This window comes from Stegodyphus dumicola, chromosome 3, assembly GCF_044657685.1.
Source record: "Stegodyphus dumicola isolate Sdum_Otavi_A_Nest chromosome 3, ASM4465768v1".
Taxonomy (NCBI): Eukaryota; Metazoa; Arthropoda; class Arachnida; order Araneae; family Eresidae; genus Stegodyphus; species Stegodyphus dumicola.
Window position 1 is genome coordinate 248,532,951 of NC_140770.1, and position 24,385 is coordinate 248,557,335.

At 30.9% G+C, this 24,385-nt stretch overlaps 1 protein-coding gene, 1 long non-coding RNA gene and 1 other non-coding gene across 3 annotated transcripts in view; all 3 read right to left on the minus strand.

Moving 5' to 3' along the window:
* Positions 1-24,385, minus strand: part of LOC118196241 (cardioacceleratory peptide receptor-like) — an 880,182-nt gene that overhangs the window by 457,968 nt on the left and 397,829 nt on the right. The gene's annotated exons all lie outside the window — the stretch shown is intronic.
* Positions 10,995-11,103, minus strand: LOC118183811 (U6 spliceosomal RNA). Its single transcript, XR_004757292.1, has one exon. It is a non-coding gene; the product is annotated as a U6 spliceosomal RNA (small nuclear RNA).
* On the minus strand, positions 16,969-22,854 carry LOC118183810 (uncharacterized). The gene is made up of 4 exons (XR_004757291.2): positions 22,727-22,854; positions 21,591-21,700; positions 19,359-19,401; positions 16,969-17,252 (listed from the first exon to the last, which is right to left on the minus strand). It is a non-coding gene; the product is annotated as an uncharacterized LOC118183810 (long non-coding RNA).

The following is a 24,385-nucleotide window of genomic DNA, read 5'->3' on the forward strand; positions in this document are numbered from 1 at the left end:
TCAAAGAGTTTCCAAAAGGCTGATGTCTAATGACTGCGTCAGCAACCAAAATGCAAGGCGTTGCAGGCCACAGACATCTCAGAAACTGGCTTCGTAATTCCTTGCTTCAAGAAGGAGATCAACAAGTCGTGAAAATATGTCTTATAGGTTTTATACGAGTACGTTGGATGCAAAGACGAAAGCTGTGTTGTTTAAATTCCTTTGATGCTGTGTGAATTACACTTACGGCCGGCTCATGAATCTAAATTAATGAAATCAAATGTGCTTGTAGGAGCTTAAGCTATCATAACTATATTCGATGGTTTTGGTAACTCATAACTTGGGACTTAGTATTATGTGACATATATCCTGTAAAGAAACTGGTAAATGTTTGCCAAAGTAAATCGCTAGTGACCATTTGGTTCAGCCACACTGACTGTCATGTGTTCTCGTGGATCCGTAATTGCTATCTAGCATTACAACAGAAATTTACACTTGTTTGTTTACCATTTATTTTTACAGTTGGCATATATTCCACATTATGGCCTATATGCAGATTGAGAAACATCTACAAAACAAAATTACAGTTCACGGGTAATTGCCTGTTAGATCACCATAATCTCCAAGAACATTTTGAGGATATTGCAATAATGAGCATAGCAATTCATCTTAATCCAGTCTTTTCCTGTTAACCATTATCTTTTTCTCATCTTCGTTCTACCGTTTTTCAAAACATTGGGAATTCACTGACGTAATAATCCGACAAAATGCATTTTGGGAAACTGAACCTGCTACTGCATCCTTAGGGGGAGGGAAGAAAGGCATAAAGAGTGAGAAATAATGTTACTTGATAGTAAATAATATTAATGTAACATGGATCGTTGTTGTGAAATCTGAGGTTCAATTCGCAATCATCGTATTTGTTACTTAACAAATCTTCCCTCTGAAACGTTGGAGTGACATTTCGGGTTATCAAATTGTGAATGGAATAATTGGAATATTTTCTTCATTTAGCAGCTACTTTCGGGTAGGAAATCATAAAATCACTTTAATTATATGTTTATTTATCGTTTGATGCTTGTCACCGATTCAACACAAGAACTTATTCTAAAATTGTCATTCATATCCAAAACACATAACATTTTTGTTTTATTCGCAATAATTTGCTTGTTGGTTACTTTTTCAGGGTTAAAACAACGGTTTCTGGTTCTCTTCATACCAGTTGGATTAATTTATTGTGTTTGATTCACAGAAAGTCCTTCTTCTGTATACTAGGATTAAAATTTTTAAAAGATATTTATGGAAGATTATATCTTATTTACTTTATCAATTGGCAAACCTGTCCTGCCGTATATAAGTTCAGAAGGAACAACTAAAAACAATTAGACATCAACAAATATTCTAAGCTACTTTCATCTTATTAGCAAGAGCTAAATATATTTAAAATAAGACACGATTGTTTAACCGTTCCTAAGTCTGAAGCGATTTATAAATATTACTCATTAAGTACTTTTGCTGAATAAGTTAAATAAACACTTTAATTTTCAAATTACAATTACTCCAGCGGCAAAGAATGTTGACAGAAAATAAAACTATAAACCGAAACGATTTATAAACTTTAAATACTAAGTTTTATTATGCCGACAGTTCTTGAATGTTTAAAATTTAACTAAGAAATATTGAACTGTCTTTAAAAACGTTTCTTGTTACATTTTTAATCCGCTATAAACTACTATTCAAAGACATTATTATTTTTAACCTTCTCAATTAACTAGCGTATAAAAATTCTGCCAAAGATACGGAAAATTTCTAAAACTTTATTTCAGTAATTGAGTTATTAGAAGAAACGGTAGATAAATACTTACTAAAAATAAAAAGGAAAATGTAATCAAAACTCTTAAATTAAAAGAACTCTACTAATAGAAAATTTAAAAGTAAAAGTGAAGCTGATATTAATTAACAAGAATATTAAGCCTTAAATTATTAAAACAACATCAGATGTTACTAGAAAAACAGCTGGAAGGAATACCAAACAGCAGAGGAATTGTGCAAGTATCCCACTGAGTAATAATTCTTTAACAATTTTCTAAGCAAACGAATATTTTAATTGTATAGATGTTCGAGAACAATTATTCATACTTTTTAACTATGCATAATTTTCTAATTCTTGTTTTCTTTAAAAAGCCCTCTTTTGTGTTTTATTAATTCCTACCGGGGAAACGGAGAACGATTTGTTAGATGGAATTTTTTTTATTAATCTTTAAGAGATAAAATCCGAGGTGATGCATTGTAAAGAAAAACATTCCGCGCAAATTAGATAATTTTTCCTTGTTCTAAAACGCCATTATCAAGCAGTTTCAGTATTTATTAATCACATACTTTCAAGTTAATAATTATCCAATTAATATTGTTGCGTTTTACAGTTTCGTGGATTTGGGGTAATTGATGAAGAATCAAAACAGTATTTATTCGCCAGTATTACAAAGGAGAGTTCGAAAGACACATTTAAAGTCGTAGAACAACTACGATAAAGACGCGGAAGCAATCAGCAATGCAGCCTCTATGATATAAAGGTAAAGGCAGCTTCACGGCAAAGCATTAAAGTATAGCTCTCAAATCGGTCGATCGCTCTCAAGATAATCTCTGAACTCAAGACACTACTCTCTCCCAGAACAGGCAGGCTATATGCAGGGTGATTCGCTACCTGACCGACAAACTTTCAGGTTGTATAGGAGGTACAGAGATGACTCGGACACTCATACAAACGCAGGGCCGCAAATGCCGTTGTTTGGGAGATATGGTGCAAAGAAACATAAAAAAATGAATAGAACCAGCAACACATTAATGGGACAAAAAACATTTTATTGAAAGGTTGTACTGCAACAGGTGTTCGAAATTACCGAAAGTCGTCAGGTATGCCCGACAGCGGCGCTGCATGGAATACCTTATGTTTTGGAATATTCCTGATGGCAGTCATGCGGTGGATGGCGCTGAAGTAAGGTTGCGTGAACAACGATCCTGCTGCAAATTGTCATTTGCGATCCGTGTCCCGAGTAATTCGTAATCAAACGGTGAGCGGGTCAACATATGCGGACCGTGTATGGAGCAGCGGATCGTAACGGACAAAAACGCCGCTTTGTGGTTGTACCAGGAACGTTACCCGAACAAGCGTACTCCACATCACACGACCTTCGCATGTGTGAATAGAAGGTTACTGGAGATTGGTTGTTTCACGAGAGCTACAATGAATCGACAGCGAACGACGAGGACACCTGGCAATGAGGAGGCGGTTTTACGTCTGTTAGAAGACAATACAAGTACTCGGTCTGTAGCCCGAGAAGTGGACTTATTTCAATCCATTGTCTCGAGGATACTCGCAGCAAACCAAAGGAGCGCATACCATCTTCATCGCACCCAGTTATTAGAGCCTGAGGATTATCCATTCCGGAGGACGTTTGTTACATGCTTCCTGCAACAGAGTGCTACAGACAGCGCATTTGCTGTGTCCGTATTGTTCACGAATGAAGCATACTTCAGACGTGAGGGAGCCTTCAATCAGTATAACACACACGTGTGGGTTTCGGAGAACCTCCATCGTACGCAGCAACGTGCAGCTCAAGAGCATTTTTCGGTCAATGTTTAGGTTGGCATTCTTGGAGACTACATCACTGGACCGTATATTCTGCCCAGTCTTTTGAACGGTAGGCCATACTTGATTTTCTTGCAACAGGTTCTGCTCGAACCTTTGGAAGCAGCAGCCGTGGATAGGGCGCAGTGGCCCGTCTCATTGGTCTGCCAGATCACCGGACCTATCATGCATGGACTTCTTCTTCTGGGATCACATGAGGAGTTTGGTGTATGAGACGCTCGTTCCCTCAGTTGAAGACCTCATCCCTCGAATAACTGTAGCTGCTGGGAGGACACATGACAAGCCAGGAATTTTAAGGAAAACAAGGAATTCCATGCAGCGCTGTTGTCAGGCCTGCTAGAAGACTTCTGGTCTAGCAGGCCTGTTGTAGTACAATCTTTCAATAAAATGTTTTCTGTCTCATAGTACATGCGCTGCTCTTTATGTTCTTTTTATCTGCTTCTTTGCATTACAGCTCGCAACTACGACATTTGCGACCCTGAATTCCTATGTGATTCCGCGTCATCTTTGTACCCCTTACACAACCTGCAAGTTTTTCGGTCTGGTATCGAATCATCATGTATAGCTTTAACCTACTTCTTTCCGAGAAAACTGCTAAGAATGCGTTCTAGAATATTCTCGCTCCATTTATTTTTGACTCGTCGCCAAATTCTACGCCCAAATGGCCGATTTAGCGCCCAAATATGGAAACTCTACCTTTCCCTGCCACTTTCTGGCATGTCCCAGCTTTGCGGTGAAGCTTTCTCACCGCACCTGGGCATTTCGCAACAATATCTATTTCTTTTAGTAATATGGTAAAGCGTATCACAACAGAGTATGCTTGGGTAAAATTATTTGAATAATCTGTAACCATTTCGATGAAAATAAGAAACATGAGAAAGTTTATCTATTGGTCATTATACAAAATAGTTTTAGTTGTTTATAGAAATAAGATTTTTATGGGAAAGCAAGCAGTAACTGTCCAAAACCGAAACATTTATCAACATTTCCCGATTTCCACCTATCTCGAGCAAAATTCAAGAAGTTTAGTCGAAGTTTAATAAATCCTTTAGTGTAATATGGGAATCGATTGACCGCCTCTTCTTGGGAAGAAAATACAAACAATTGTGTTATTTACTTAGCAAGAACAAACCTGTATCTTTTCCAGGTAAAAGCTTTAGTCGTTCACAGTCCTCACAAATTCTGTTAAGAAACTTTAGGCTAGACATTTATGGTAGCTTTTCTTATGCTTTCTTTTGGTAGGTTATTACGTACGATATATATATATAAGGAATACTATTAAAGATCCGCATGATATGGAACCTGATGAGTACCTATGAGTCAACAAAGAAACTGTCTGGTACTTAAACAAACTCACATTTTAGTACTTCGAGATTATACAAACATTTTATTAGAGAAAGATATTCGCTGATATTTTAGCCGTTTAATTTATATCTACTCTATAAAGCACACTGTTATCTTTTGAGAAAAACAAAAATAAACAAATAAATTTTTATTATATAGAAGTCGATATCTACGGAAAAAATAATTCAATTTAGAATGTCTTCAAAAATTCTAGATCAGTCTCTGTTTCTAGATACGTTCATCTCTTCACAATGTAGCTCAGCGATTTTCAAGAACTTTTAATCTCAGTTGTTTTAATTTAGTACATCGTTCGTACTGTTTACATGGAAATTTTATGTAAATGTTGTAAATATTTGCATTTATTTGTTTGAATTTTGATTTTTGTGCATCTCTCTTATATTTCTTATTTTTTCATTTATTTACTTATTCGCTTATTTAGCTCTTTTTATGTAAAAATATTATTCTGCTTTTTTGTTCAGTCGCATTCATTGTCCTTTTTTCCTAAGAGTTTATTTCGTTTGTTATCTTGTAAGGCATTAATTGTTGAATATGTGGATTCTTGAGCTGTAAAAATAGCTTGCTTAGAACTAGCGCGATAAGTCAGAAATCCTTTTATCGCCTAATGAAGCATTGTAAGATTTCTTGCCAAACTGCTGAAATTCTGTAAGTTTCTGGAAAACGTATTTCCAAAGCCTTAAGAGCGGTGTTTCTCGAAGTTTCCAGAAGTGCCAAAATAATCGTATATATTTTGACTGCGTCTCTTTTTGTAATTAAACAACGGGTGAATATAAGATTAATTAAATGTAAAAAACGTCTTTTTAGAATATATATATAAACAAAAGTTCAGAAATTTAAAATTATGATGATATATATTATTAAATTCGCTCGGTATGCTGCGAAATTAGTTAAATAATTTCGCAGCACTAAATTAAAAGTAGATCATAAAAGGAAAGCAACTTTTCGATAGGAAATACACAGATCAAATTTAAAGCAAGAACATTTCAAAATTGAAACAAAAGCTGTAAGATTAACACACTTTAATAAAATTAATAAAACTGACATAAATTTTATAAAAAATTATTAAAAGTCTCTCCCCCCTCTAAGGAGCAACTGGAGAATTTTTTCGAGGTGTGTCATTTAGCTTAATTTTTTTAATATTGAATTGTGAGGCCGTATTGAGCTTCTACTCAGCGATCACTTCTTTATAATTCGTTCAGCGAGTGATTTTGGTGACTAGTGAAATTTCTCACGTGTTGAAAATAAGTCGCCTTATGTCTAGTTTCCTTTTGGGATATTTATAGCATTAACTTTACTGTATGGGCAGTTAAAAGTTTCAATAAACAGTCACATTCGTTTTATTAATCTAAAGTAAATATTAAGTGGATCCTTAGGAGCCTGTACCATGCAATAATGTATTCAAAGAAAATGTACACTAATAATATTGAATTAGTTAATTTTCTATTAAATACTTCATCGGTATGAGAAGAAACGTATTCCATTTTCCTTATCGGTTTTAAATCTCATTTTATAACAGGAAATTACCGTAATAATGTCGATGGAATAGCGCAACATTTCAATGTACTATCTTTAATTTACAGACAGTAGCAACGGAAAAACTATTTTGAATCTAAAGTACTCGATGATATTGCATAAGATATTATTATGCCAACTTGAAAGTTAACTGTTCTATAATATTTTAGAGAAATTATGTAGTATTACAGAGAAATATTAATTTTCCGGTTATGAATATTAATCCATTAGCAATGCATTAGTAAATAGTTAGGATGTAAATTTAAGCCTTATTCATTGATTGCTGTGTTTAGCATTGCAAATTAATAGCGTGTTTCACTTAAATGCTAACCTTGTGTTTAGATTGAAATTGGTAACATAATTTTACACTTTGAAATCTAATTAATTTATAAAGACCTGAAAGCGAAATTCAGTCTGAGTTACGTAATGTAAACGTCAGTATCTCTCTAAGCACCTTGAACGTTTTAATGATCGCGTATCTTTTGAGATAATGCATTGTTTCAAGCGATATTACTTGCACATATGGACAAAATATGTTAATATTAGCATGTGATAATCTTACATTTTTTACTGACAGTTTGAATATTACAAAAATATATTTGTTTAAGCCTACGTAAATTATATCTTTAAAAATGACCAAAACAAAACAAAATATATATACAGAGATAAATTGCATAGCATTTTGTAAGCAGATTATATGAAAATAGTGAATTTTGGATAACTCACATGAATGTAAACTGTAATGTGTCTCCAGGCATATTTATTACAAACCCCGTTAATCCATTTATTACAAAAATAGCATTCATTAAATAGTTCATAATAAAAAAATCAGAAATATACATTAGCGAAATGCTTTACGAAAGCTGTCAAAAATGAATGAACACAAACAACAGCAAAAAAAAATGTATTATTACCTTGAATGTGACAGATATAACGATTCGATTCATGCCAAGAAATGTAGCTTACCTGAAATGAAACAATATTTATCATATTATTACCACATATATTCAGAAATATATAGAAAGATAGATGGATACAAACATAGATTGGAATATTAACTCAAGTTAAGTACAAATTACGAATTTTGTTTTATTAATTTGTTCGAATTTTAAAAGCTGCATTATTTGCATTATTAATTCTTTAGCTTTAAGTTTTACGTTTGTTTTATTTCACTCCTCACAATTGTTTCTTATATATTTTGGGGTAGAACAGTTTCAGAAAGAATTTTAATATCTGTTTTTTTTTTTTTTTTTTTTTTTTTTTTTTTTGTATATATTAAGTTACCCCGATGCTTAAGTAATATAATAATTATTGTTCTTTTGAGTTCATGTAGTGGCAGCTTTATAAAAACGAACAGATCAAGAAAACATACTATTCCCTTGAGAAAGACATCATCCATCTTGATCCTTTTTTGGACATCAGGATTTCTTATTTACTGCAATTTGCTCTCTTTATATATATACTGCATCGCATATTTCTGTTCTTGGAGTACATTTCTCCCTAGGTTTTTCAGCACATGACTTACAGACTTCTGATTTATATCAATGTAAAATAATATTTTGTACAAGTTAAAAAAAGTTATCGAAATTGGTACGTCCTTTGAAATACACACTATCATAATATTAATCTGTCTTTATATGTGCGTTTACTGTCCTATATTTAACATTAAGGCGTCGCTTAGGAAACAGTATCCGCTGTAAATATGATCTTACCATTTTTGCATTTATATTTTAGCTCAAAGGTGCAATTTGCGCAGAAGGACTATTAATTTCGTTTCCGCATTTTTCCTTCATTCACTTTCTGCGCTGTTTCACTTTCCAGATTGTTGCCACGAAATATTATCGTTCTATATTATATTTAAAGAAATTAAATAATGAAAAATCTTCGTAAATGTATGTATGTTTCTCGCATTGTGATAAAACAAAGGTACGTAGAGCCATCCAATTATGAATAACGTAATCTTTCACCGAATATGGGCATCTGGTAGCTCTAATTTTGAATTTTGAATTTGCTTTATTATCGATAGCATATTTTGTAAAACTTTAACGAATTTTTTATTAAAAAACTTTACGATTTCAAAGCGAGCAATGGCAGCGTTGTACAGAAAAATCATTTTTATCTCTAGCGCGCGAGACTGTGTTACGTCTGGCTGCAGACATAAGTGAGTGCAAAGCCATACAGACGAAGCCAACAGAACTGAATTTGAAAAATCCCAATCTTTATTTTTACGCATATTAAATTATTCTTTTGCAGACAAGATATTTTTAATCATAGTGAGAATACATTAATTTCCACGTCCACGTATACGGGTTTTAAAGTACGACGTCATCTTAGATAAGTAAGCAGAGCGGCGCGGAGTTGATTGCATGGCAGAAGTCGGGGAAAAAAGGGGCATAATTGCCCGCGAAGCAGAATTTATACTATACTACGTAGATGAATAAGCAAAGCTAAGCTGTGATTGGTCAATTTTAGTTTTAGTTACCTTTTTCTAGCGGTGTTATGTACGTGGAAAGATCTCGAATCTAGAGAATATTTTCGAGGAGTAGATGCAACAATATTTTTTATACGTTTTACACATTTTATATATTTTTGAGTTATTTTGAAATTTATTTTATTTAATTATGTTGATTAGAAATCTCAATTGAGTTAGACCTGGATTTAAGATTTAAAAGTCCATTTAAAATTTTTAGTTTTTTAATTTATTAACAAGTAAAACTAAACTCAGTGGTGCAACAAACCTAGTGGGCCTATAACGGCCTGCAATTTGTTTCTGCTTTCTTGTCCTTTGGGCCCTGGAATACCCATGTGTCCTGGGCAAGTGATGAGCTTGTTGCAGAACGCTCGGTGTTTCGTTCCCAAGCGATTGGTACTCATTTTATCGACCCACTCAAGGAATGAAAGTGAGTTGGTCTTGCTCAGCCCGGGGATCGGACCCCGGACCTCTTCTGCAGCTGCACTTCGCGCTAGCCACTTCGCCACCGGACTGTCATTAATAAGTAAACAATTTAGAAATATTACCTCATTTCAGAGATCTAAGCCATTATATGTTATATTATTGTAATTACTTTCCAAGGTAAATGCAAATGGAATTCAGAGAACTGCATGACTAAGTTTCCAAGATTGCTGTCTGCCATGTATTACGAAAAAAATTAATTACCATCATGTTTAGCTTAGTATTCACTTGATCTATCAGCTAATGTATAAATCCTTCAATTCTAGAATTGAAGGATTTACAGATCAGGTTTGTGTGAATATTTTTGGGCGGAGATTTGCATAGAAGATTTTGTACGCGCATCACTAGCCATAGGAGGACACGTATTCTTTAAAATAATAAAATAAATGTTATATAGAAAAATAAAATAAAAAATGAAATGAACTGTAAAATTAGAAATTGCAAACTTACATATCAGTTTGTTATATTACGTTCCGCAATAAATATATTAAAGCATCGAAAAATTGACTGTGAAATTCAGCACTAAAAAACACTAATGCAGCCTATCATCATTTCTGTTTGTAATTCATTTTCTTTTTTCGTCAAAACGCTGACTTCACGTGAGATCTATTTGAGATTAAAATTTAACTTCGCAGATTTTCATTTAGAATATAATTTCTAGTTTTCTTATTTGTATTTTACTTTTGACTTTTGCTACGCCATTTCGTTCTATTTTTGTGTATTTTATTTTCCTTGAGCTGCCTAGGAGCCCTTAGGGCTCCGGGGAATACAGTTTGAAAACCGCTATGGTAGAGAAATTGACAATAATACGCCAGTTGCTTCTATAATACATTTTAATGTAATTTTAACTTCTGAATCAATGTCCGCACAATAATTATCAATTTATCTCTGCTTGTTATCAGTATAATCTGAAAACTGAAAACACATAATTATGCAGCAGCTACAAAAAAGCCTAGAATATTGGAGATCATATCATATTTCGTGTGCAAGGAGAATCCTAATGTGTATGTCCGAGCCTCTCAAAACACAGTGCTGCTCGTGACATGAGGCACGATTTTTCTAGGAGCCGGAATTTCATTTTATATTGGAATCTGGCAGCTGAACAAAAATGTAAGAATGATATGTGTATGCTTAGAAGCGTTGTATCTTGAACAACGAAATAATTGCTGCTTTGGTATAACTGGTTCGAAAAAGGCTGTAGTAGACTGCAATGGACCAATTATATTCAAATGAGACGTGGTTGCAGGTCTGGTGTTAAATATGGAATTTTCGTCGGAAGACGGCTAACTTTCTTCCATTTGGATAGTGGACTTTTGACCATTTATTTGGATGATGAGTTAGCTAAAATGAAGAAGAAAATAGAAAAAAGGGAAAGAGATAAATCTCGGGTGGCAACTTGTAAAAGGCTGTGCAAGCTTTTCATGAGATTGAGAAAGAACAGGTTATTGGTGATAACTAGTAGAACGGTATGATAGTGGAGAAAAGAAAGCAGAATAACGCTATGAATGACGGTGGAGCGTATAAAAGAAAATTTACGAAACAAGTTTGGGCCTTGTGGAAGATGAACACATGTCATCCTTGCGCAGGGACCATGCTAGTCTTCTCTGTATCGTTCCAATTTTAGTATACGTACTGCCGAAGCAAGTACTGATGACCACCTGTATTGAATGATTAATTGTATTATGTAGGAGAAATAAATGAACTCATAAATTTTTATTCTTAGAAGTAAACGCGACGATTTGTACGACGTTCCCGACGTGCATTTCTATTGCCGAAATGTAAAGATACTATTTATCAGGATTCATAGAATATAGACTTCTAGTTCCTCCTGATGATGTGAAGTTATCCCAGCTTTGTTTCTCATTTTCCGTAGTGATACGACGAGACTGTTTGGATCTGATATTTAGCTTGATGAATATATGAACAATATCGAACTGGTATGTTAAGTACTGTAAGTAAGAGTGTTAAGGACAGGTTTCCTGAATTCAAATATGCAGTCTGACTCTCAGAAAGTCAACCTTTAGCATTGCGCATGCTTTTTTTAGCTTCCAGATTCCCACAGTCTGCTCAATGTAACTACTCTTTTTTTCCTCCTTGCATATAATAATGATTGTGAAAACAAAGTGATCTTTTCTTATGAGTTTAATATGTAATGTGGTACTTAGGATCTTATATTTAAAATGTGAATATTTTTTCGGAAATTCAGTCCAAAAGCAAGTTGCATTTGTATTTTATTTTGACCTTAATATATTATTGTGCCACTTAAAAATGTACAAAAAACGAATAATTCTTCAGCTAGGATATGCGTTTATTTAGTTTTACTAGGAACATGTTTCCTGTCCACGATGGTAACAGTAAAAAAATTTAACCTTGGGTAAATTAACTGCGGTTGTATTTGTACTTAATTGCTAAAATGGTTATAAGGGAAAAAAAGATTACATATTCCATTTATTAATTTTTATTACTAATTATGGCACCTACCTACCTCTACACAACAAAGATAAGAAATGAGAAGCCAGTTGATCTTCTGGAGCAGCTTTCAGTATTAACGTTAAAATTTAAAATCGTTCAAGAAACCCTTTACCATAGGTGCTTATTGTGTACGAATCGAGTACATAACCCTAAAACTTATATCCGCAGAGAAAAGACCTCCTGCATTAAATTCAAAAATAAACACCATGTTGTAATCTTTAAAAATCTTAACACTGTTCCAATTCCTCTCGTTACTTCTACCGATCAAACTGGCATGTTTTCTCCTAATTTTACTCATTTACAAACTGCTAGAAGTTACATCACTCGCCCAAATCGAATCTGAATTAATTCATTGTTTTTTAGGTGTAAGAAGCCAGTAGAGGTTTGTCCATTCACGTCTAGTAGACATATTAAAATTGAAAGTTTCTGGTTTGAACACACAGCAAGTTAGAGCCTCGAGTCTTTTTCATGTATTGTACAATCTAGACACCAAGTGCACTTTGAATAATACAGGATTTGGAGTTGGAATAAATTTAACAGTCACCCTAAAAGCATTTGCATACCATCCCATTTCATCATTAGATATTGGACTTCTTACTCGTAAACATAAACTGAAACATGCTGATCCCTACGCCCAAGCAGCAAAAAAAGTTGGTCTCGCTTTGGAATACCATAACGACTAACACAGTAAAATATATTTTATACCACAAACGGCATTGATCTTAAATTTATTGTGCCACAGAAAGATTGATAGGAAGATTGGAGGTAGCGTTTAATAGCGTTAATTAACTAAACCATGTCTTAGAAAATCGCTTAATTGTTGGTTCCTGGATGAGGAAGCACTGTCTACTGCATTAGTATGGATAGAAGGCGTCCTTTTCTTCATTCAATTAAAATTCTACTAACGTTGTCAAAGGAGATAATATACTCAATAATTCGTTAGTAAATAACTTATTATTTTATTACTGTGCAGCTTTTGCGCAAGTTTTAGGCAACTTATTACGATTTATTAATACATTGAATTTAATTAAATCTTTGATGTTAAATCAATAGCAGCTATTAGCGCTATTTATCTGTTTCCAAGACTTAAACCAATACATAATCTCCAAATTATTATTTTTAAGTTTACGAAGTTTTCCATCAAAAATGTTACTGTACTTAAGGTTAGTAGCCTCTTTTTTCATTCAACTACAATTCTACTAACTTTCTCAAAGATGATAATATACTCAACAATCTAGTAGTAAATAAATTATACATATTATATATATATATATAGTTTTATATATACAAATTAATCTTTGGCTATACTATAGACATATTTTTTCCGTCTATAAATTTACCCATTATGTTTGTCAACACTGTTATTAAATTGTGCACCTTATATTTCATAAAGTGTTCAAATAATAAAAAAAACAGCTGTTTAAGTACATTGCGCATGTAGCCATTTCTTTCGTACCCTAAGCACAAAGTAATTCTTCTGTAAAGCAATATAATTTATTTTAAACGCACTGATTGACGTTAGAATTTATACTTTAATAACTCCCTTTCTTGGCCAATAATATGAACATATCCATCAAAAAACTATCACACTTTAAATTATTCTTTTTTCAAGCATTTTTTATAGAAATTCACCCCTTTTTTTTGTTCTTCTTAACTATTCAGGGATGTTTTTCTTTTATAACCTCTTATACATCAGTGTGAATGGCCTCCAAACTTTGCCCATACGCAGTGTAATATTTCTTGAGCATATGTAAATGATGCATCTTATTTAAGAAGCTGTTGAAGAGAATACTACATTAGTTCATCTATACTGCCTACTTTATAAAAACTGAAGAAGATAAATACTTCGCATAGGCATTCAAATTATGCGGACAGAATGCAACTAATCTAAATCCCATCCATCATGAAGTTTATCTCAAAGGGGACCGCATTTCGGAAACGAGAATCTTACAAAAGAATCAATGAGCCATAGACACTGCCTTATAAAGGCATTCTCAAATGCGGTAGATACTCAGATAAATAATGCCTTCTTCAAAGCGGAACAAAACTTCTTGTTAGACAAAACGGAGTGATTATTCATGAGCTGAACTTAGTTTAACGATGGGAGTACAGAATAAGATAATTTTCAGGTTCTGCATGTGAATTTGCTGCCATGTGTCATAATTGAAAAAAAGTATTAGGTCAAATATCTGATTTATAAAATTGCAATGTTGATGTAAGAAACTATCAAACAAATTAGTATTAAATTATTTACTATCATCGCATTAAAATGTCGTGGACGTAATCGTTATCTTATCAAATGAAACAAGTAGAACATGAAACCTATCAGGATTGTTTCTCGTGTTTATTGCTGTTGCTCTCTTGTCCGTATTACATGGAAGAATGGTTGCAAGAGAGTGCTTCAAAGAGAGGTTGGGCTTCTATTTTCCACCCTCTAGTTTTGAGAGGGCTCCTCTTCCACCAATCCACACGAGAGGACTTTTGGCTGGCCCCATATTTAGAGTGCCGCCATGCCGCACTGACACTATACCCAGGCAGCATGCATTCGTAAATTGCACGAGAAAAATATGTGCAATTTACGAATAGCCTTTCGTATAAAAAACGTTCAAGTTGAACGTAAAAATATCATAAAAAGTGTCCAGTGGCAATTACTAAATATTTACGTATATTTTTACGTTATACTATACGTAACTTTTACGTAAAATTTAGGTATATTTACGCGAGAGACTACTGTTCATTCGCTACTTTTACGTATAATATACGTAAATTTCAGGGATTTACGTATATTTTTAGTAAAAATTTACGTATATTTATCGCATATACGTAAATCTCAATTTTTTGCTTCACGGATGCGTATATATTTAGTAAAAATTTACGTAAATTTCCCCGATTTTTTACTGTATATAAACGTATATATTAGGTCAAAATTAAGGTAGATATTCCCCGTATTTTACGGTACAAAAACGTATATATTTGATAGTAATTGACCTAAATCTTCCCTACGTTTTCTTTGCATATGCGAATGACTGGTAAAAATTTAATTCGATGTATTCTCCACTTTACTGTGTATAAATGCACATTTTTGGGTAAAAAATTTGCATAAATCTCCAATTACCTTTTCACTGCATTTTTCATAAAATGTACTTATTTTAATCTCATATTTTTTATATAAATCTATGCAAAAACTTTCTGTATGTTTTGATTAAAAGGTAAAATAATTTTTATATCAAATTCTTACATATCTGCCTTTTAGTTATGTACAGCAATATGGAATATATATAACTGGAAAATTTAAATGCACTAGTAAATGAAAAAAAAAAAAAAATTCTATTAAAAAATTATGTAGCACTTAGAGGCTGAAAATTACTTTTAATATTTCATTTCAAAGTGACTACAAAATATGCAATAAATTTTGTAAACATCAATTCTGTGTTTTAAATCAATTAATGCTATCCTTCATTTGCATTTTTGTTTACTAAATTCATTTCATAAATTTAAATTTAGTAAACAACTGTAGCAAACAGTTGTTTACTAAATAACACTTTAAATAAATTATTTGCTTTTCCGAAGGACATTTTCTTATGCCATGTAAATGAACGATAGCATTAATTGATTTAAAACATAGAACTCAGGTTTACAAAATTTATTGCATATATTGTAGTCACTTTTAAATGAAATATTAAAAGTGATTTTTAGCCTTTTAGTGTTATGTAATCTTTGAATAGAAATTAATTTTTTTGCATTTAAATTTTCCAGTTATATATATTCCATATTGCTGTACATACCTAAAAGGTGGATATGTAAAAATTTGATATTAAATTAATTTTATCTTTTAATCATAATATGCAGAACATTTTTGCATAGATTTATATAAAAAATAAGAGATTAAAATAAGCACATTTTACGAAAAATACAGTAAATAGGTAATTGGAGATTTATGCAAATTTTTTACCAAAAATGTGCACTTTACACAGTAAAGAGGAGAAGACATCGGACTAAATTTTTACCAAAGTCATTCGTATATGCAAAGAAAACATAGGGAGATTTAGGTCAATTATTATCAAATATATAAGTTTTTATACCGTAAAATACAAGGAATATCTACGTTAATTTCTATCTAAAGTACAATATAGTTAATTAACAAATTCAGTAAACAAATGTAGCACAAAAGAAAACGTCATACGTTTAGATTATTTGAATGAGTGTGCTAAATTTTAAAATTGTTAAATATAGACCAGGAAATTGTATAAAACTTACCTTTTCCAATAGTTTACCAAGTTGACTTTGTTATTTTCCTTGAAGATGAATGTTTAATGTCACAAATATTTCATTCATATCTTCAGATAATACACAAATATATACATATTTATTTATTAAAATTCAGTTTATCCCAAACATGTTAAAGAAAATATTAATTTGCATGCAAGTTAATCGAGTAGCTTCTGTTTTAATTACACACATAATTATGATATGTAAAAATTTTACATTTATCAGTCAATCTTGCAATGTATTGTAATCTATTATTGTTATCTTTTTCAGTTTAAAATCTTATAAATATATTAGATCAGTACTAAAAGTTCACCTCTACAAAAGAAATGCTTTATTGAGGTATTTTTAAAAAGTTCCCTTTTACAAGGTAACTGTTAATTTCATAAATAAGTTCATAAAATTATGCAAATTCAAAATTACCTAAATATGTTCTTTATTTTATCTTATATACCAGATAAAATTTCAAAAAGTTAATTTGTTTAGGAATATCGAATTTTTTAATATTTATCTCATGTGACTTTTTCTATAACATCATTATAAATGTGCATGTTGATGTGGACATATCAATTATTTTTTTCATCAAATAGCTTTATGGTATTAAATGATTTAAAAAGAGGCAACTGGACAAAAGAAAGCAATTAGAAGTTGGCTAATTTTTTATTAATTTGTTGTCAAACGCTGTGCATTTTAGATTATGCTCATATGATGACAATCAGTTATTTAAATTATAAAATTATTATGAACATATCCCACATAAATTAACAAGTATAAAATTTCAAGTTGTTTGAAGTATTATGAACTGTAATACTTGCAAAAGAAATACACATGAAATTAATTTAAGAATTAGGTTTATTTTACAAGTATTCAAAAACTGCAATTACTGTTAAACAATAAAAACTAACATTAAATCTGAAGAGCATACTTTTTTCAATAATAAAATTCAACATAGACTTCATGCAGCTTCGCCATATTTGTTCTATAGTTCGCTGTCTTTAATATCCTGCTCGATTTTTGTAAAAGTGAATTCTTTGTCACCCAATGTTTTGAGAACAGCTCCTAAACAAGAAAAAGAAAAATTTGTAATAATTTCACACTTCAGAGGTTTTCAGTTTTTAAATATAGTTGAAGTATTAAAAGATGCATATAAAATGCACTGAGTATTTCATATTTAAAAATTTACATTTCAGTAATTAAAAATTTAATTTCACACTATCACACAGTAAGCTTCAATTATATACCTTACACAATGCCTATAATTTCAAGTGAAAAATACTTACGATTTGTTTAGAACTGCAAGGTTGAGAAAGTCTTTAATGGCTATGTTTGTATTTAAGTACATGAGAAAAAACTTAATTTTGTATTAATTATATTGCATTAGCCTTTTCAATTTTACTCCTACATATAGTAAAGAATATTCACTTTCTTACAGATAACTTTTTCTTAAATAAAGAGTAAGCAGAAAACTAATCACAACACTATATACATATAACAGAATACTTCATAAACATATACATGTCATTAACATACGTATATGCATTAACAGGCTATTTTACACATTTCAATAAACCAGAAACCAATACACAATCAAAAGTATTATCAGTAAATTCCTCCAAAATCAGAGCAAAAATCTTTAATTATGACAACAATGGCATCTCAGTTTGCAATATAAAATATTTCAAGTCTACATTCATGTGCATTCTAAGCAAACAGAATGCTGAATAACAATAAAATTATAAATACCATAAAAAAGTTAAAAGCCACGTAGAATGATAGCAAGACTAAATAAGTCTTCCTTCAAAAATCAATTTAAATTCAAAAATTTGCCTTCCTGTTTAACATCTCAAAATAGGGTTACTGCTTTCAGTAACTAAATTTCCTGTCTTGGCAAAATAAAAATTGTCACTTCTGTTGCAGGAAATATTTGCTGCAGACTTTGTATGCAAATAATCCAGTGAAAAAATTTTAATTGTGGCTTGAATATTTTCTTTATTAAATAAATGAAAAATTGCCACATAATATTAATTTATGATCCACATGAAGCTTTTTACCTTTACCATATCATGCAGCTATTTTAAAATATATACTCTCATATAAAAGCCACAGAATTTTTTTACCAATATTAATATAGTATAAATCATTAATAAATCTTCTAAAAACAGCCCCAAATTTTCTGAATTTGATACCCAAAACATAATTCTACATAACTGTTAATGTATGCATTTGCTTGCACATACTTAAAATGAATTATACACACAAAAACTTAACATATTAACTTTAATAAATTCTTAATTAGCAGGATGACTCAATTAAGGCAAAATATGAAAGAAATCTACCTGATGGAATAGTTGTAAAAGATATATTTAAAAAAAAAGCTAATATTGTTTACCTTACACATAGCAGAAATTGAGTAAACTGTATGCAGCTGGATTATTTATTAGGAATAGAAGTTAGATCAAAGTACCAAAGTCACACTAGGGCTTTAACCATTTGGGTGCAAAGAAGCACCTGAATTTCAAAAAGAATAATTTAAAAAAGCTAATAGAATTATATAACTTTTACAATCTAGTACAAATATTAGACACATAAACAACACTAAATGCCATTATTTACTTGCATATTTTCCTTCTTTGTGTACTTTACTCCTTAATTTTTCAGGATATGATTTAGAAACAGAGTTATGGTAAAAATGTATACTGGTAAAAAAAATATTGCTGAAACTGATAAGTCCTTTGAATTATATACTATAGTGCAAAGAGGGATGGAATATGTGACTAAATATGATAAATCAGATTACAATAACATTAAACAAATAACATGAAAAACTGAAAAAAAGAAATTTTATTTGAAATTATTTTTTAACTCATGGAAAGACAGACAGTATTTCCAACTTATTAAATTCAATTATATTTTACCTTTGTCAAACCAATATTGGTAAGAGTTGTATTTAAAATCGGTGCTAAGCTAAAACTGCTTTCTTGCCTAATTTTATACTATTGAAAATACCGGTAATAGTCAAAGTTATTCGTACTCAATATGTGTAACCATCTAATATACTACATTCAACATTATTATTTTTCTTTTTGAATGTCAGGTTTTCATTATTTCTGCCAATATATCTGTAACAGGACATAAAGATTGAGTTAATGTAGAATAGAAAATTACCTTGCAAGTTAGCACCTTTATCTTAGTGGCAGTACTTCATTCTCTAGAAAAAACATTTTAAATTATTATACTTAAACAAAAAATTCATATTTGTTACAGCAAAACATCATTAATACAATAAACCAGAGTTGAATGCAAATCTAGTTTAACTCCATTCTTGAAAACTAGTTTATTACTTTCAATTTAATTTAAAAATAATAAAAAATAAGGTACGTATTATGATGACTACCTAGATATCTCGCCTAAACTGGCAATCCTTGTAGGTTATACAGGTTATAGAGGGCACTAAGATAGAGAGTATTAATCCCACACTAGGGACTCTAACATTTGGTAGGAACAGTTTGAAAAGTGAAACAGATATTTATAGTGAACCAATGCAAAACAAAAACAATAGTTCTTCAGGGACAAAGCCCCTTTGGACTAATAAATCCGAGTAAATTAACAGCTTTTAGCTATTTTTTCTTCTTGTAAAAAATAGACATACATAATATTTTTAGAAAATAACAGTACTTTAATTTTTATACTTTAATTTTAACATGCAATTTCCACATATTTAACACAATAATTCATTCTAGCTCTGTTGCAATACTGGCAAAGGTACTCCTCTGTTATTAGGATGGGATTCAGAAATGTACAATGAAACCTCGAGATACGAGGAAAGTATGAGCAAAATACGAGATTAATTCGAGTAACGAGCAATGAGCCAGGCTGTTGGTATGGGTGGCGCCATTTCCCTATCCGGCTCAACTCGGGGAATCCCCTCGTTAGATCACTCAGTGTTCTTTTATATACGTGTTTGTGCACTTGCAAGTTAATTGTTTTGACATTTAACGTGAAAATAATTATTTCAAGATGCCTCGCAAGAAAATTGTTGCCTCAGATAGTGCTGCAAAGAAAAATAAGGAGGCCATGGCTGTTGATATCAAGAAAGAAATCGTAGATAAACATAAGCATGGTGACGGAATTGGCGAAGACTTGCGGCCTTTCAATATCGAAAATCTATACTATTCTGAAGAAGCAGGAAGAAATTAAGAAACCTGATGTAGCCAAAGGAATTATCGTTGCTTCCAAGCACCATAAAAGTACTCCTAGATGTTGAGAAGCTGTTGTTGGTGTGGATTAATGAGAATGAGTTAAAATGTTGGTAACAAAGTTAAACTATTGTTATATTATTTACCAGTGTTATTTATTAGGAAAAATTGACTTGATATTAAAATAATGATGATATAAAAATTGATATTTTTTGGGGTGTGGAACGGGTTAACTGAATTTCCATTATTTTCAATGGGGAAGCTTGTTTCTAGATACGAGAAATTCGCTATACCAGTTGAATGCTGGAACGAATTAAACTCGTATCTCGGGGTTCCACTGTAGATATGTAAGCATGTGTATATGCATGTATGCGCATATACACATACATACATAAAGAATATACACATGCACACACGAGCACCTACATTTAAAAATGCATGCATATAAACACACATTTCTGAATCTCCTGATAACAGAAGAATACCTACATGAATCATAGGATTTACATTATTCAGTTTCATTAGAATTCTTAAATGCAGAGGATTTACATTAATCAGTTTTATTAGAATTCTTAAATGCAGAGGATTTACATTAATCAGTTTTATTAGAATTTTTAAATGCAGAGGAATTACATTAATCAGTTTTATCAGAATTCTTAAATGAAATCTTCACTATCCGAAAATTCAGTTTCATTTCCAGCTGAAACTGTATCAGGACAATCTCATTTATATTATTTCCCTCTAACAACTGAACATTTTGAAAACCTTTTCTATTCCATGGAAAACTAATGCTACATTAAACATACATTTTCTAAATCTGAAAATTTTAAGTTAGCTTAGAAACTGTAATCATTCTTAAAAAAGTTTGATTTATGCAGATGTTAGATCAATAAAATTACTTTCCTGTGAAAAAGTAATATGGCATTGAACAACACGATTTTACACATCAAGATATACTGAGTGAAAATTCTTGAAATGTTTTATTTCTTGGTATCTCTGCAAGAATTGTATAAATAAGACTACCTCCCTTTTATAAAAAAAAAAAAAAAAAAAAAAAAAAAAAAATGTTTAGTAAATATACTATGAAGAAAATTTGTTACATTATTTACAGTTCATAATTAATAGAAAATAAATCATTTCTTATCTTATCAGAATTTATTTTTATCACATTCATAAACAGTACTAATTTAAACAAACATACCATTACGATTTCAATAACTATGAACTAGAAAATCCAAATCTGCATCTTTGATGGTCTAGTAGATTGGACGTCTCGTTTACTACAATTCAGCAGGGTGCTGACTTCCCAGACTGTAATATATATAGATAATTAATTTACAAGGGAAAAAGCAACAAAAATATAAACAATTTCTTGGTTTTATATAAGCATTTCTGCACATTTACAATTTAAATTTTTTTAACTATCTAGTTATATCAAAATACATGATTTTGTAAAATATCATTCAAATAATTTAAGGTATTTTAGATCAAATACCAATTTTTCAATAAATTTTTTCATGCAAGTCTAATAATCAACATAACTATCAAGTTTTGACTTCGAAAATTATGTTTAGAGAAACTTGAAGCTGCAGTAAATAGTAATAAATTTATTCAAAACTGAAAGTAAAGCATTCTTACTTTATTTTCTTTCTTTAACTATGGCAGATCTTTTAAAACAACAAAATCAAACAAACAAAAAAGAAATGCATTCATGAAAGGACTTAGGACTTACTTATTATTCATGAAAGGATATATTTCAGTAATTACTAGTGCATAAAAATTCAGTATATATATAAAAAAAATGAACACAGATTTGGAACAAAGTACCTGTGTTTCTATGGCATAAAGTTTCCTTTTTTAATAGCACAATATCTTTGAGTTAAAGATTATATATTAAAGCAAATTTATAAAACTAAATTCAAAAATAAGAAATTAAATTATTTTTAGGGAAAACACTAAGCAAATAAAAAATTTTGAATTTCATAAATAAATGAAAGTTACATGCTTTATTTTTTGGCATAAGGTAGATAACATTTCCATTAAAAGCTATTTCCTGCTTAATTACAGTATGCTTTAAGATAAATATTAAAACGTTTGACTAAAAATAATATAACTATAAAAAGGTGAGACACATACAAAAAGGAGTGACACAAACAGTAAGAAACAGACTAGTGCAAAATTTAACAGTACCAAATCCTGAAAATGAATCATTAGGCACGTACACAAAAGAACAACACATGGAAAATCACATTTCCTACACAGACGCTATTTATAAAATTTTATATAGGTGAAAAAGGTACGAGTATTAAACACTGAAAATATAAAATATTCACTTACTTTCTTCAAATAATTAGTAACTTCGATGGATTCTGTCACAAACGCCTATCCACGAACAAACAGTATTCTTTGCGACTTTACCATTCTTTTCGACCGCCTTAGCTGAGTGCTGACTTCACAAATATCCCGCCACAACCGGAAGTAGAAAGTGTCTGCTTTGCCATTGGTCAGTGAACAAGAATTGCAACGCTTTTTTTTTCTTTATAATTAAACATATTAAGAAAGCCTCTAAATTAGCATATGAAATAAACTTACTTTTGCATTATATAAATTTATATTCACAGCATCTCTGTATTAAGGTAATAATTAAATTTTTCTACGAAAAATAGAAATGTCTGTATATGCGCATGCTCAGTGTATAATCGTAAATCCGGTTAATTTTTATAGCGTAAAATTAACTATGCAAATTTTGAGTTCATTTAACTGGACCCTTGTACTTATTCTGTAGATCTCCATATTAAGAATGTCTTTAACTGTTTCAGGAAAAATATAAAATATAATATAATTATTTATTTACATTATTTATTAATTTTTTCCTCATATAAAAATTATTAAAATCGCTATATCATTTTTTCCGTACATTAAACAAAATTTAAAAAAATTAGCCTCATATGATTTTTATAACAAAGATTAAAGGAACTGAAATATATGTAAAATATCAGGATTCAGCTTGCAATTTCGTAGAGTTATTATTATTATTATTAAATAAAAATATTAGTATATCTTTGATTATAATTAATGATCCTTTGGTCTACATTAAACTATTGTTCAAGAAGTTAAACGTTTTCGAGCATCTTCTGCTGTATTTATTATTATATTCCTCGACATGAAAGATTTGCTAGTTTTATTCCAATTCAATTGCCCACATTTGCTAAATAAAATAAGGAGAGTATTGTACCAAACTCAGTAAGTACACAAATTTAATATACAGCTTATTCCAGTTAAATGGGTAATAGGATTTTTCATAAAAGAAATTAAATTGTGTAAATTAATATAAGTGTTGATATGAATAAAAATAACAAATTTGATATAAGAAAATAAATAAGTTATTTTGAAGATGTTTAAATTAAGAAAATATAATTTTTTTGCAAAAATGCACGTAAAGATTTAGCTCACATGTTAAAATTTATAGAAAAATTTTAGCCTCATATATGACTGCCCCTTTTTTCATGTTCGTGGACAAGGAAAACAAAGTGAAATGCCAGAAATACACTAAATATTTTGAATTAATAAACTCCATTTTCAATCTTTTTAGACTTCGTATAATATCCGTAAAAGTGACGAATGAAATATACCATAAAGGCAGTAGTTTCTTTCAGAACATTCGGATTCGTATAATATGCGTAAAAGTGACGAATAAAATACACCATCATGGCGGTAGTTTTATCAGTACATTCGGATTCGTATAATTTTCGTAAAAATAACGTGTGGAAAATAACGATCAAGAGTTAACAGTAACTTCAGCCTTTTTCATTCGTATAAATTTCGTAAAAGTAACGTGCAAAAAATACCATACCTTTATTTCACCAAAATTATACGTATATTTTTGGAGACGTGCTGCTTGGGTAGTTTACAAACATCCATGTCTTCTCCAAGATTCGAACCCGTGCTTTCCGGTACCGTAGCGGGCTTCCCGAACCACTATACTGTCTGGGCGAC